Consider the following 16,237-nt stretch of genomic DNA (forward strand, 5'->3'; position numbering starts at 1 on the left):
ATTTTAAGTTGGTTTTTCATCCCTGTTAGTACCATATGTATGAAGGGGAAATTAGCAGCACTACAGAAGGAAATGTATCAATTCAATTGTATAGTAAAAAAAGGCCTTATAGCTATATATAAGATTTGGACTCCCACATGGACCTTACCATTTGTCCTCAGTCTCAGATATCTCAGCATGAGGTGTGTCTTCTTCTGACTGGGAAGTTATGCCATCTGTAGGCTCCTCACTTATATTATAAAAGAAAGAACAATTATTAGTTGTTACCGTCATAACATTATCTGTATCAGAAGAAAAAAGTTTGGGAAGGCTTAAAACATTCCACATACCTGTTGGAGATCAGCTCCACCTCGGTGGTATCAGGAACTGGTTCCTCTTCAGAAATGGAAAGCTGAATCTGTAAACAAGCCAATCTACGTACGTGTGAAGTAGAGTCACTGGAGCACTGTGACATCTCTTGCACTTCAGCTGCAGTGGCCTCCTGCGCTGCTGGGAGTTTGTCACTATGATATGAAGTGACAGGGCCACGTGAGGGACTCTCCAGATTGTCAGTAACATCTGCAAAAGTGAAAGGCCATTTTATTTTTTTATCCCAACTCAGTGTGATGTTTCCCTGTAATAACATTTCTGAATTTTGAAATTACTTGACACCCTGCTATGTTCAGCAGGAGACAAAGCAAAACAAACTTCCATATCTCACCTGGGCTCTCCTCATTGTCTCTCAGGGCAATCGCCTCATCTGGTTTCTGAAGGGCAGAGTAAAGCCTTTTAAGCTTCTTCCCTGACTCCTTCCAGATCTTGTTTGCTTGAGCTAAGATCTTCTTGCCGCTCGTCGATTCATCGAGTCTGTCAGCCCCAGCTGTCTGGATCTTCATAACCAGATGTTCTCTTAAATCCAGGGAATTTGGCCTTGACCAGTGATGAGCTTGGTCAAGCGATGAATAAGAATCGTCCTGTAAAGGTGAAACAAAACCCGTGAGAAACATGAGGGCAAATGTTTAAACCTATATTGGCAGGTTGAATGGAGTGATGTCCACCTGCTACATGTTTATACAACTTGTTTTAGAAAGCCTAGTTGCTCAATTGGATGGCCATAATTGCCTTTAAAAGTTATATTATATCAGCTGATGAACGGTTCTACGTATGTGCTACCTTGTGGGCAGAAGTCTACGCAGAACTGCTTAATACTTTGCTACGTACATGGAAGCTTCTCTATGATAAAGGCTGAAATTTGTTACACCGAGCTGTGCTTATTTTGACAGCATTTTGCTATGGTCTACTTGCCCCACAAGTTATTGGGTTTCCTTGTCTTTTCTACGTCCATGAACGATTGTTATTCTGACTATGGATCCCTTGTGGTATATGGGGACTTATTTGGACTTGTCAGTGTGCTGGGAAAGGCAGCTTAAATTAAAAATTTTTTATTTTTTAGCTATTGCTATATATGTGTTGGGTCCAATGAGTATTCACAATGCTGATACTGTATGTATATATTGGGCGATGTGTGTATCTATATGGTTCTGGTTATAGTGGCTTCGGAGCAGCGGAGGCCCAACCCTCACGATTCTACCTTCTCGACGCCATTTACGGTGTCCCTACCCAGGTTTGCCTCCCCATTGCTTAATACAGCATTATTGTTGCTACTGTTGGGTTCTAGGGTTTAATTCTGCTCAAAGTTGGGTCTGAGCAGAAAGGGTGGTAATGTTTTCCATCATTTTGGCGGTTAGCATGGGCTGGGCTGTAAATAGTTCTGTCATTTTTTTTCTCAGGTAGCTCAGGCAACAGACACGTAATGGTCATGAAACTTCTGATAAGCTGTTTAACACATGGGAACAATATAGATTATGGCTAAACCCCTTTCAATTTTCAATTTTAACATGGAATGTTTGGGGCCTTAATGACTGTGTGAAACGAAAGGTAGTGTTAGATTTTGTCAAAAAAAATACATCAGAGGTAAACATGTTACAAGAAACTCACCTGATAGGGAGTAAAGTGTTAACTCTAAAAAGACCGTGGGTTGGTTGGGCCTTTCATTCCTCCGTTTCAATATATATGGGGGAGTAACTACACTTATCAGAAATACAGCGAATTTTCGACTCATTTCTGTACATTCAGCTCCACAAGGGTGTTCTGTTTTTATTCACTGCTATCTCAACATGAAGTAAACTATTTTGACTAATATTTATCTTCCACCTCCCTATTCTGACAAATGTATTATTCAACTAATGTCTTATGTAGCAGATTATCCAAGGGCCCAAGTAATCGCCTCTGGTGATTTTAACACTGTATTGGATGATTGTATGGATAGACAGTGTATCCAGGGTACAATCCAGGAGATTAGATCCACTAACCTCTCTATGTTAATGTCTACTATGGGTCTTCAAGAAGCATGGAGGCGTATGCACCCACAAGAAAAGGTTTTTTCCTGTTTTTCTCATATGTCCCTATCTAGGATTGATATGGCTTTTGTCTCTAGTGATTTACTTCCTAACATCCGTACGGCCATTTACCTCCCAAGGGGAATTTCAGACCGTGCCCCATTGCAAGTGATTTGGGATAATGGGACCCCTTTGCATTCTCAGATTCAGTCATGGTCCTTTAATCCTATTTGGTTGGACATTATAAATAATGATGAGGGATTAGAACTTAAAATAGAGGATTTTCTTTCACCATAATTTAACTGCAGATAATATTGAAATAGCTTGGCATACCTTTAAGGCCTACTTTCGAGGCCTACTACATTCTGAAATCACTGCAATTAAAAAAGCTTCTGCACGGGATGAAACTAATTTAGAGCAGTGAGTTTGGCAATTGACTGTACAGAGTCATATTGATCCTAGCCCACAGAACTTCCAACTTTTAAGACAGGCTGAAACTGAGTATAATTCCCTGTTGCAACAAAAAGCTAAGAGAGGTTTATTGTTTAATAGAGCAAATTTTTTTGAACATAGTGAAAGAGCGGGCAAGTTACTTGCTTATCTCTCTAAAACGCATGACACTCCTCCTATAATTTCTGAATTTTATGATGATCATGGCCAGCTCATCACACAGACTAGTCTAATTAAAGAGACCTTCGCTAATTTCTATAAAACACTATATATGTCCATATTGCAAAACAGTGCACAGGAAGTTTCACAATTTCTGAACGAGGCCCAGCTCCCTCAGCTCTCACAAGAACTAAATCTTTCTTTAGGTCAGGATATTTCTGAGCTGGAAGTATATGAGGCCATTAAAAGTACCCAAAAATGTGAAACAGTCGCCTGTTCATCCCATGCTTCGTTATATGTCCCGGATATGGTTAATGGCACTACAAATTACTAAAGAGCAACATACAGATCCCCGCACTCCGTTATGGAATAATTTATACTTTTGGCCCAAATGGGTAATATGAAAGTTTGGTCTGATAAAGGCTTTGTTACAATAGGGGACATATGGTCTGAACGGGGCATCTTTACGTTTAGAGACTTACAACAGTCTACTGGATTGCCAGGAAATTGGTGGCTTCAATATTTGGGAGTGCGACAAGCCCTTATGGCTACGCATCATTTAAAGGCTATACAGTTCAATGAGAATAAGCTGCTCACCTATTTAAATAGATCATCCACTAGGGGCTTAATTTCCAGTTTATATGCAGTGTTATTGCAGGCTAGTAATGATGCCCCATTGGAAACTCTTCAGATTAAATGGGAAACAGCAGTGGATATTATTCTAGATGAGGAATGGCAAGAGGCCCTTGAGTCTCCTCAAATAGTCTTTGTATGTTATAAATTGAAAATGGTTCAATTATATTACATAGGGCGTATCTTACTCCAGTAAGATTGCACTTGATAAGCCCTGCTATACCTGAGGTCTGTAATAGGTGCATTGTGGAAAGGCACGTTAGTACGTATGTTATGAGAATGTAATGTTATTAAACCTTATTGGGCTGAAGTTTTAAATCATCTAGATAATATTTCAGGGGTTGTCAGTCCTAGAACATCTAAGGTCTGCTTACAGAATATCCTGGGTCGTACGGTCTCTAATCAGTATATCAGAATATTTATTCAAGAATCTCTCTTCTTGGCTAAAAAACTTATAACCCAAAATTGGAAAAGTAGAACCCAGAAATTCAAGTATGGATAAATATCATACAGGATACTTGTAATTTTGAACGTATAATTTACTTTAAAAGGGGTTGTCCAGATAAGTTCTATAAAATATGGGATAAATGGGTTGATACATTTTCCCAAATTCAAACTGTTAATGCTTAGTGAATAATTGGCTATTTTATTCAGCCTTTCATTGTTATATGAATAGGATGCTAGTGGTGGGTATTCTGTTGGGTGTGCAGTGAATTGCTCTTAATAACAAAGGTGTGCAACAGGAGCATATTTAATATTGACTATAATTTTGTGTTTTATATGTTTGTAAACATCTGTAATACTGAATACGAAACACTTTTTTTCTGCTTTTGTGACTGCTGTGCAGTCTAAAATGTCATTCGTGTCATTGTCTAATTTGGAATTTGCCAATAAAAGCTACCTGAATTTAAAATAAATAAATAAAAACATTTAAGTAACATCCCTATGCATCCCATTGACACACAAACTTCAGTGTCTGTATAGAATACTTATTATCCTAGTAATATTGCTCCTTCCCTCCATTCCTCTTAACAGTAACCTAAGACTGCCACATGTTGTTTCATATATATTCACATACCCACCAACTAAATATAACAGTTATTGTAAGTCACACGTGTATCCCCAATGCAGCCTCCTCCCAATGCTCAAAACATTAAATGAAAGGCTTAATATTTCCATCACACTTACCATATCAAAACACTGAGTTTTGCAGGGAAAAGCGCCCATTTTCACTCCTACATGGAAAAAAAAGATGTTTATATTTAGGCATTATAAAGAGATTAATTCTAAACAGCACAAATAATTCAGGAAAGAATGAGTGATAAAATGAATCCTCTAATCAAAAATATATTGTTGTACATCACTTTAGGGCTGTGGAACATGGGGGCATTTGTTCCCTTACTAAACCATGGATTTGTCGGCAAACCGACCTAAACACCAAAAGGGCAAAGGCAGAAGGCAGTTTCCAGCGATATTGGTGGATCACCTCATGTGGAAGATACAGCATATTCCACATGTTAGTAAAGGGAAAAACATTATTGGGAAATTTGCTGCCTGGCAGCACAGATTTCCTCATGTACCTTTAATTTAGCCTTAGAACAATAACGACAAGGCTTATGAGGGAATAGGTTCCAGATCCAAGTACCTCTAAGGTGATGGCAAGGTGAAATGGCCTCTCTTGTGGGCAGCAAAGCATCCAAAAATAACATTCCCCATTTCTATTAGTCACATGTGATTTGGGTTAGAAAGCAGCGCGAGTACAAAATAGGTGTTCAGTAAGGACATAGGTGTCAGGCTATATTAGGGGAATAAGGTCAATATGGGGAATTAGGTAGCATAAAAGAACCCTGAAAGCAAATTTTCAAGATTACCTCTTAAGTGAAGTTCTTCAGATGACAGAAGATGAGCAAAAAAAAAACCAAAAGCCCGAGATGTTTTGGCTTTTGGCTAAAATACAGGGGCCGGCACAAGGCCGGGGAACCCCGGAGGGTCTCCCTCTTTAGATTGTGGCTCTCCTTAAATGTGTTCACAGACAAATGTAATAATCTGAATTAAGGAGATGCCAGAAAAAAAACCATCCAAAATCGCTGATAAATTGCTAAAAAAAATAAGCAATCCGCACACTGTAGCAATCTGTATAGGGAAGAGAAAAAATTGACAAATTAGCTTCAGAGATAATGCATGTAGCACTTAATATTTCCTATAAAATACAGAGGAAGGCAGAGATCTGGCTATTTTACCCTTAACTCAAGCTTTGTGTCATTCCCATCAGGTACTGACCATCAGTTTATACAATATAGTACCTCATAGCAGTCAATCAAAAATTAACATTGGTACAGTGAGAGTGAAGTACATCAAGAGTCAATTCAAGAGTGAGTTTATTCTCATTTCATCCATATACGTTTGTACATTAAACAGTGAAATGAAACAACGTTCCTCTAGGACCATGTTGCTACATAAGATCACTGTCCAAATGCAGATTGCCCAGTGTTCACCCCTACCCCCCTGCTATAGGAAACATTTAGCAATCAAATATTATTATTCATTAGTATTCAATACCATGTACCTTGTTGCCCCCCCCCCACACCACACACATATATGGAAGATTTGAAGGGAAAGGGCATGCGAGAAATTGTTATTCTGTAAAAGGAAAAAACATTGCTATGTATTCCATTAAATTCAGTTGCAAGGTTGGTATATCAGAACAGGGCAGATACCCAGGGACAGAGGAACAAAACTCTACACAATTCTAAGGAGCTTGTTAATACTGGGCATAAATATAAAATATTTATGGGGAGGCATGGGGGTCCCCAAATGTTATCTGTTTATGGACTCCAAGTGGGAAAAGTGTATATTTGCTGTCAGCATAACTGCATAACTGCCAAATCCTGGGTCTGTGTCTCCCAACCAGATTAAAGGCATCTCATAAGCCCATTTTAGGGGAAAATTCTATAAAATCTGTGATCGGAGCAACACTCGTTCGTCTGGGAGGGCATAACCCAACTATTTCCCTTTTATTTCTCTAAAATATGGCTTATTTGGCAAAAAAATGTCTCAGAGGGAAAGTACACTCATCACCCTGCCAACCAACGGACTAAACCAACTGTCAATCCTTAGGTGTAAATTCACCTCTCATCCCTGTTCTTAAATCATGAGACTTATTAATACAAGTTATTGTGTAAAAGGAAAAAGCATTGCTATTTATTCCATTCAATTCAGTTACATGTGAAGGTTGGTACATAAGAGCAGGGCAGAGGGACAAAACTATAAGGAGTTTGTCAATACTGGGCATACAAATAAATTATTTTATTGTGAGGCACAGGGGTCCCCAAATGTTACCTACTTATGGGGTTGCTGTAGAAAAAGTGTATATTTGCTGGCAGCCCTGCATACCTGCCAAATCCTGGGTCTGTGTCCCACAACCAGAGCTAAGATTAAAGGTATCTCCAAAGTCCATTTTAGAGGAAAATTCTCCAAATTGCCTAAAATCAGTGAGAGTATCAGTACCTGTTAGCCTGGGGCCCATCACCAAACTGTTTTCCCTCTTTTTTATAGCTAAAATGAGCGTTATTTGACAAAAAATCTCAGAGGAAATATACACTTACCACTCGCTGCAATGCCAACCAACGGACTAAACCAACTGTCAAACCCTTAGTTGTTAAGTCACCTCTGTTCCCTGCTCTTAAAGGGGAAGTGTACCCTGTTGATGAGTGGGGTTTATATGGCAGTTATTTCTGTTTAGATGTGCAGTATATACAAAGGTTATTATTTAAGCAGAGCATTGCTTTTTATTTATGGCCTATTGAGTCAGTGCAGTTACTGTGCTGCCATATCTGTAGGGTCCTTTCATTCATCAGCCATGGATTCAATCACTGTGCGCTGGGGAGACTCTTTAATCAGACAGCAGACCCCTGGGGACACAGGAAAGTACAGAGGCCATGGGAGAGATTAGTTTGTGAACCTTCCTTCATCTTTATCCCCAAACACTGTTTCTATGACTATGATCTATAAGAATTTATGCCGGTCAAGGTTAATATGTATATAGTATGATATATTCTGCAGCTCATAACAGAGATTATACATCATTCCCATCAGTCCCTGCCCCAGTAGAGCTTACAATGTAATGTCCCTGTCACATTCACACATGCAACTCACTAAAGTCCAGTGACTTGCTAATTGTAATGGAATCTTTTCATTTTAAAGAAATCCCTAAATGTATTGATTACATCCAAATTATTACATCAGGGATGGGCTCTTTAATGCAATGCTGTAGAATTTCAACTCCCAGCATCCCCACTGGAATATCTCACTTGAAGCCCATGATTGAATTACTGGTATAACTAAGCAATTCCTGTACTTGTCTCTCTGTAACTCACTGCTGCTATATGTTTTCCTTGCAGCCTAAAGAAGCTTCTGCTCCCCACGCCCAATGACAACAGGGTATGTATATTGTTATCTACTGCCCCACGTTCTGCAACACTTACAGCTTTCCCAACTCCAAGGTATCTCTATCCATCTATCTGTTTGTCCGTCTTTTTTTTTTTTTTTTATTTATTATTTTTTTTAAAGCTTTTATTTTTGCATTTTAGATTAACACAAAACAGCGAATTAAAGAGAAGAAAGCAGGAAAAGAAAGAAGGAAGAAGAAGTGGAGCAGGGAGAGGAGAAGGATGTTCATACAGTTATACATCACATGTCAAAGTTGATTATGTTAAATGACAATAGTCGTATTGTTCTCGTCATGAAATGATACCCAAGTGCCCCAAACTGCATCAAACTTCTGCGGGCAACCTCTGGCAAGATATGTCAGTTTTTGGTTAGACAATGAGTTATTTATAAGACTTCGCCAGAAGTTTAGCGATGGTGGGCCAGTAGCTTTCCAGTTTAGGAGAATGGCCTTCTTTGCGTAATAAAGAAGTTGAAGATAACACAGTCTAATGTGGTTATTGATGTCCATGTCCTCTTCAACTCCGAGAAGGCATATCAGGGGCGATAGAATTCTTGGTAAATCAAGGACATCAGATATATAGTGTACAACAGTTCTCCAAAATGACTGGATTAGTGGGCAATGCCAAAACACATGCATGTAGGAACCAATTTCTTGTTCACACTTAATACAAATATCAGATGTCTGGGGGAATATTTTCGAGAGTCTATATGGGGTAAGGTACACCCGATTGAGGAATTTTATTTGAACATACCTGTCATTCAAGGATATTGTTAAGTCAGGTACTTGTTTCAGAGCCTCCTCCCATAAATCCTCAGTCAGGTTTGGAATATCTCTTTTCCATTTCGCAAAAGTTTTTGCCAGGGGGTCTTGGGAGGTCTGCCCTAGGATAGTATATAGGCGGGATAGAGGTTTGGTGAGGTCTTCTCTCCTGAGGTACTTTTCTAGAGTTGTCTCTAGAGTAACTAACGGCCTGGTCGGGAATTGTGCTCGGAAGGCATGAGATAACTGGAGGTATCTGAAGAACATGGATTGGGGTAACTGGTAGGTCTCTTTGAGGGCCTGAAATTGTTTTATCTCCCCTTCCCATACAATATCACCCAACATTTTGATACCTCGCGAGGCCCATACATTAATGTCAGGGAGGGAGGAAAAATGGGGCAGAGACTTGTTACCCCATAAGGGTTCCCATTTGGACCATACCAAAGCCCGCCCTTGTGCTAGTTTAAGAGCCTTTTGAAAGGCTGCGATCACAGTTAACATTGGAGTAGTACAGGCTTGGAGTGGTGGAGGTCCCCGGTATGGGAGGTTGGCCAAGGCTTCTAGGGATCCCATTATATTTGCCTCTAGAATAATGGAGGTATTGTCAAGGTGGGGGGATAACCACCAGTGTGCGTATGTCAATTGACTAGCGAGAAAATACATTTTTAGGTTAGGTAGGGCCAAACCCCCACGTGTAACTGGGGCCTGTAGAATCCTGAAATTGAGACGGGGGTGTTTTTGTCCGTCTTTCCAGTGAAACAGTAGAGCATCCCAGACAAATATTTCCTGTCCTAGAAGCACATCTTCAGCTTTATCCCCAAACTTATTATAGGAGAAACAAACCCTTAATGAAAAAAAAACCCCAACCCTACATAGACCGCTGCCCCCCTGGGCTAATTCCCCTAACTCTTTACTTACCCCTCCATGCAGATTCTGTCCAGTGGAGTTCACGGGTGCCATCTTTTTCTCTTCAGTAATCTTCGTAATGAGACTGGTGAAATGGTGCATGCGCAGTTGGAGCAAATTTCTGTTTGGCGACAACTGCGCATGCGCCGAAACTCATGAAAATTGGTGAATTGCTGGTCTCATTCCAACGATTACTGAAGCAGCTGAAGATGGTGCCTGTGAACTCCGCTGGAAAGAATCTGCACGGAGGGGTAAGTAAAGAGTAAGGGGCATTTGCCAGGGGGGCAGATAGGCTGGGGGGTCTATGTAGGGTAGGGTTTTTTTTTTTATTAAGGGTTTGTTTCTTTTCTTTAACTACCACCAGCATAATGGAACACAGTGTCGGACTGGGCCGGCCGAACCATGTTCCCCTGATCGGGCACCCCCTTAAGAAAAACTTTTGTTGCTGCTTTCCTCTACACAAGCATGCTGTGCAAAGGCATTCGCGCAGCCCCGCGCCACACCGGCGTTCACGCAGAGGGAAGCCGGGAGGGGGCTCCCCGATGACTGCCTGGAGGGGTCTTCATGTGGCAGTCCCTGTGGGCCCCCATTACTCCAGTCCGACCCTGAATCTGCATGTCAATGTTTATCTAGTTTTCTTTTTGTTCTCTTGTCTGTTAGCCTGTATCTGTCTCTCTTCCTTTAGTGTGTATATGCCGGCTGATGAATTCTGAAGTGAGAGTCAGTGTTAAGCCCAGCTCTCTGTTCTGGTGGATCAGTCTGATCATATGTTACATTTCTTTTGTCTCTCCTTTAGGAGTGTAGGTGTAGGAGATGTTCAGCGAGGGCAAAATATGGTTAGAAAATCTTTTCAACTCGAAGCTGTGGAGAAAACCTTAGCAGGACTGAGGCTCTTCAAACCCAGATGTCTTCCGAAAGGGGGTACATGCAGATGAAGAACTGCTGGCAAAAGGTATGAGAGATTAGTTTTATGTACACTGTTAATGTAATGAAATAAAACAGTCACAGATATTCTGGTCCAATACAATAGTGACTTTATAACTCAGCCTGCAGCCTTGTGCCTTTATATTGTCACAGAACCCTTCAATGACCTCTAATATTCTTATATTTTACAGTTGGGGGAAAATTATCCTTTATAGTACATGTGATACATTATCCCTTGTGATACCCAGAGTTCCCTGTATAACACAGCCTGCAGCCTTGTGCTTTAATATGGTCACAGTACCCTTCAGTGACTGTATCTCCTCCATATTACCTTAACAATATGGGATACCCAGGTGCTACTGTACTACAATTCCCATGTATTATGAAAAATAAAAGCTTGATGGGAGTTGTAGTCGAGCAGCATCAGGGATTGATTCTGCCATACTGTTCATAAACCCTTTCCCTCAACTCATACCGAATTCAGTTCTGAATTCTAGTGGCTATTCAGCATCCTTTCTGAATTGTGTCTTGTAAAGGGAGATACCTATGCTGCCATTGGTTCAGGTTATCTCTGTACAGGCTATAGGCAAATGTGAGGGGCTGTTTCTGCCTAATTAAGCTTAATACAGGGAGATATCATTGCTGGCATCCTTTGATGGTATCTTTCTGTTTGAGCTAAAAAGAGAATCAGGAATGACAAAAAACATACAAAATATAGTAAAAATGTACAAAAAACCCACATACACAGACGATGGCAGGTGTCTGGATGCTGAAACTTTTTAACATTTAGTAAACTTCATATCCATAATTTGGGAGAATAGCCACAGATAGGGATGGGCAAATTTTTTCGCCTTGTTTCGACGCGGAAATTACGCCTATAGACTTGTATGGAGTCATGCGTCCAGTCCAAAAAAAATAAAAAAGAAGAAAAAATTGCACCGTGCGTCAAAAAAATTGCACCGTGCGTCAAAACATTTTTTTGACACCCACAGATTTTAATGGGCGTTGGAGACATTTCGCGAGCGTTGAATTTTTAACAAAATGGGTCAACTTCGCCCTTCCCTAACCACAGATATATTATGCTTCCCACACAGACAATGGCAGGTGTCTGGATGCCGACATTTTTTAACATTTAGTAAACTTCAACAGGGTGAGACTTGTTGTTGGTGCTGATAGCTCAATCATTACCCAGTATGATCTATTTTTATTGGTAATGCCACCAGTCAGTTTCATCAGCTGCATACCAAGGCCAGTACCTCTCAAAACAAATATAAATATCAGTATTGTGACCGGAAGGCCTACTTACTCATATTTAATAAGCCCTCACTAAATACTGGCGTCAACAACATTTACATTGAATAGAATAATTTATCGTACATCAAACAAAATGTGTATATTGAATTGATATGACATTTTCCTGTCTTAAAGGAGGTCACAGGAAACTACACACTATGTGGCCAAACTGTTCTGAAATAAGCTTGTAGGCCAATAGGTTAAATATTTTGAAGCTCGGTCCATGCATGGCCAGATTCAGCCAGTGACTAGTAGTAGTGGGGGTATATACTGCAGAGCTTCATAGGCAGCTCTTCTTCACTTCCAGCTGTGTCAATCATTTGGCTTGTCCTCCAGAACAAATGGAGCAATGTAAGGTGGCCATACATGTATGTGACTACTCATATGGTATCTGTCCTGTCCTCTGGCCTGAAGAGTATCACCCACTGAATGGACACCTTATATGTCAATATCTACATGGAATCTATGTTACAGCAGTGGGAGACAAATGACAAAGGAGACTTTTTTTTACACATCTCATGGCTACATTATTCAGCAATTCTGTAATGATTCAGAGAATAAATATTTTAGGGCGATATGGGCTTAATGCAATTAAGAGCCTTGAATTTGAGCATCACACTGAAAAAATCCCAAACAGTTAATGCTTCTGGTACTGAATTAAGACTAACATAAGTATGTGATACTCAGACTAAACCTTATTATGCTCCATGGATTACAAAACTGCCACACAGAATTGCATAGGATTGCAGTTAATATGATAAAGCCTAAATTAGCATAAACATTTGCCTAAAATATTTCACACATAGTGGCCATTAAAGGAGATCAAATGTCCTGTAAAAGGGGTGGTTCACCTTCAAACAACTAGTTGTTTTCAGATAGATCACCAGAAATAATGACTTTTTCCAATGGAACTTTCTATTATCTATGTGTCACCGTTTTTCTAATATTGAAGTGTCAAGTGTCTTTTTTCAGCATCTGAACAGCCCTGGGAGGGGGGGTCACCGACCCTATAAACTGTTCTACATGGATACATTTAGTTGATACATTTATTATCTTTGTCCCTGCTGAACAGAATCACTGGGTTTCATTACAGGCAGCTGTTAGAATTGATACAATAGTTGCTAATACTCCAGAGATGCTGCTGAGAAATGTATCAACTGAATGTTGCAAAATGTTAACAGTTTAGAGTCTGCAACAGAATTACTGCGCTGCCAGACTCTTAACACCAGAGACAGGGACATTCAATTTTAAACTTAGATTCTGGAAAAACAGTAAAAAATAAATAATGGAAAGTAATTGAAAAAAGTCTTTATTTTTGGGGAACAATCTTAAAACGTGTTTGGAAGGTGAACAACCCCTTTAAGTGCACATGAGTATCCTAGACAACAAGTCTTACCCCAGCTGGCCTTTAGACTGGATCCCACCAGCCGCAGCTCTAGGATCCCCTGGGCCATCCTCACAGTTTATAAACCACTGCCATAGAATATCTTTGGGTCCAAGTGTATTGCAGGTGGTCAGAAACCAATATGGGACCTACCAAATCAGATCACACTTCTGTGTCAAAAAGCCCTTAGGTAGTAATATCATGGAGTTTTTTGTATTGATCACAAAGAAGGTAAATGAAGCCTAAAAGTAGCAAAAAATACACCAGTTCTATTAAAGGACTTTGTATAAAAGGCAAGTAATGACATAGAAACATTACAGGCTTTTCTCAAAGGCCTTGTTTCTCCTGTAATCAACAAAAAACTTTCAGTGTTGATACAAACAACACACTCGCTTGGCCCCAGGACTTTATTTATAAACATATCACACTTTGTAATATTTGATACCTGCAAATCTTAGGTAAGTTTGAAGAATCACAGAGCACAAAATCTTTCCATTGGTTCAGGAGGCGTTTATTACTTTTTATGTAGCAGCAGAAATAGGTCAAAAAGTGCAACCACTTAACATTCTTTTTATGGTTTCCCAATATCATTTCTTATTTCCGCTCAGGGTCATACAGAGACTTCATGGCCCCTGTCAATAAATACTGAGCAGTTTTATTAAAAAAGGTTAAAAGAAGAGCTCTCTCTGCAATGTATGTAGCATATAAATATATTCTACATCCTCTTTTTCCAGTCACCGCAGCTCTACTGAGTTTGTGATCACGGTCGCATCACACTGTGCAACAGGCTCCAAACCTTCAAGTCAAGAGAGCAGGTCCAAGAGTAAAGTCATTGGTAAAGGACAAGAACATCCAGGCGCTACGTTTCCCAGAAAGATACAGACGTAATGCTCTCCAAGTACTAATAAGGCACCATAGGAGATCTGTATAGGAATAATCATCACCAACTCCTCGGCTTCCTGGAATTCAACTAGAAATGTCCGAATGTTGCAGTAGGTTAGCATCTAGTAGCTGTACAGCATTTTGGAATGTGCTGTTGGTCTCCCAGGCACAAGAAAATACATGAAGTCAATTACAGTAAGTGGTACATGTAGTGCATGCCTGACTTGCTTTTTAGTCAATGTATAGAGGCTGATTGTTCAAGCTCAGGGTCAAATCCTGTCCTGATGTGATATACAAGTTCATCGTAATGAAGATGCTCAGCTACGGCTCCGCTCCAGGATTCTGCGTCTGTTTCCTTAGGCTGAGTCTCATGCACCGTGGACAGCTGGTGGAGTTATCATAATAACAGTCCCTAAGAGGAAAAGAAAAAAATATCTTCAGCAAAATGAAAGGTTAAACAAACTAGTCTCAAACTATGTACCGTCTATAAGTACAGTTGTGTTATCATTTAGTGCTACCGGTTATATGAAGCTGTAGACACAAGTATATCATGTGTGTGTCTACAGCTCTGGAAGACCCAAGGTCACGAGGATCTACAGTTGACTGTATGCTTTTTAATTAATTACTAATCCTGCTTCTCCCACAAATTAAACAGATGTTGTATATTTACTAGATGCCACAGTAATCTTGATATTGTTCTTTGTTGATGAAAACATGGGCAATGTGGCTTAGACTTAGAAGTTAATGCTATAATTATGTGTGCCAAGTTAAGACTATAGGGCTCATTTACAATGCCCAACACAATCAACCATTTTCTGCAGTATGCCCACTGCATGGGTATTGTGCAAATAGCCATAGGCCTATGAACTCTTTTTCAGGGACCTGCCTTTCCTAAAACTGTATTGGTGAAGGGCAGGGCCGCTTCTAGCTTGCATGTCATTTAGAAGCGTGAAGTACTGAGCTGCAGGAGGCACAGGCTGCATTGGGGTCAGATCCATACCGAGCTCTTGCAATTGCACCCCTAGGGGTCATAACCCCTATATATTGCAACATATATTGCATGTGCCTTAAAGGAACAGTTCAGTGTGAAAATAAAAACTAGGTGAATAGATAGGCTGTGCAAAATAAAAAATGTTTCTAATATAGTTAGTTAGCCAAAAATGTAATGTATAAAGGCTGGACTGACTGGATCCCTAACATAATAGCCAGAACACAACTTCCTGCTTTTGAATAGGGGTTAGTCTCTGAAACGTTTATGATTAAGGGAGCCATCCCTGAAATATTTCGGACATTGATGATGTTACTCTATTGATATAATAAACATGCAGGGGTTTGTCCCGCTTCACTTGCCGTTTTTTGTTTGGTAAATTGTGTTGCACATCATACTTTGCCAGGAGCATGTATGTGCTCAAGTTCTTATACTGCTCAGTAGTAGCTAGTGCTTGCACTTGTGTTTGTAAATGAGCCCCATCTCAACAAATGTCATTCTTGGAGTTGTACTTCTGCAACTGAACTGACAAATCTTGCCTTTCCCTATCCTACATTATTTTCTATTTCACTATATGCCAGTGCTTTGAGCTTTTGCACATACAACTGAAAACATGTTATATCAGTCCTTGATTCTTTCTACATATCTCTGCTGTCTGGCACCTTTCATGTGATTTAAGCAGTAGGCACAATAATCAAATGTTCTGCTTATCAAGATTTCAAAATGCAGTGTATGAGTGGACAGTGGCGGTGCAGAGAGAGAGAGAGACTGTATTTATAAACACTGCCCAGTACAGCATAGCCCACAGTTAACTAGCATTAACCAACACTTTCATTCTTATATCTATTGCTGCAAAGACAAATAGAAGTAAAAGGTCTATATTTTCGCTGACCTGGAGAAGAAGCTGATATTCCATGGCTTCCTTGCATGTGATGAAATATGGCTTCATCAGAAGAATGTCCTGACGCAGTTTCTGTTGTTGAGAAGGAAATTGTTACATGACAAACAAGAGAGAAGACATTGCAGCTAAG

The 16,237-nt window shown here is 39.9% G+C and overlaps 1 long non-coding RNA gene and 1 pseudogene across 1 annotated transcript; both read left to right on the forward strand.

Annotated features, from left to right (window-relative positions):
• LOC121402810 overlaps nucleotides 1-8,242 on the forward strand; it is a 44,900-nt pseudogene extending 36,658 nt beyond the window's left edge.
• Nucleotides 8,243-10,055: 1,813 nt separating this feature from the next.
• LOC121402826 lies at nucleotides 10,056-15,568 on the forward strand. The gene is made up of 2 exons (XR_005966795.1): nucleotides 10,056-10,687; nucleotides 14,071-15,568. It is a non-coding gene; the product is annotated as an uncharacterized LOC121402826 (long non-coding RNA).
• The last annotated feature ends 669 nt before the right edge of the window (nucleotides 15,569-16,237 follow it).

This window comes from Xenopus laevis, chromosome 4L (assembly GCF_017654675.1).
Source record: "Xenopus laevis strain J_2021 chromosome 4L, Xenopus_laevis_v10.1, whole genome shotgun sequence".
NCBI classification, from domain to species: Eukaryota; Metazoa; Chordata; class Amphibia; order Anura; family Pipidae; genus Xenopus; species Xenopus laevis.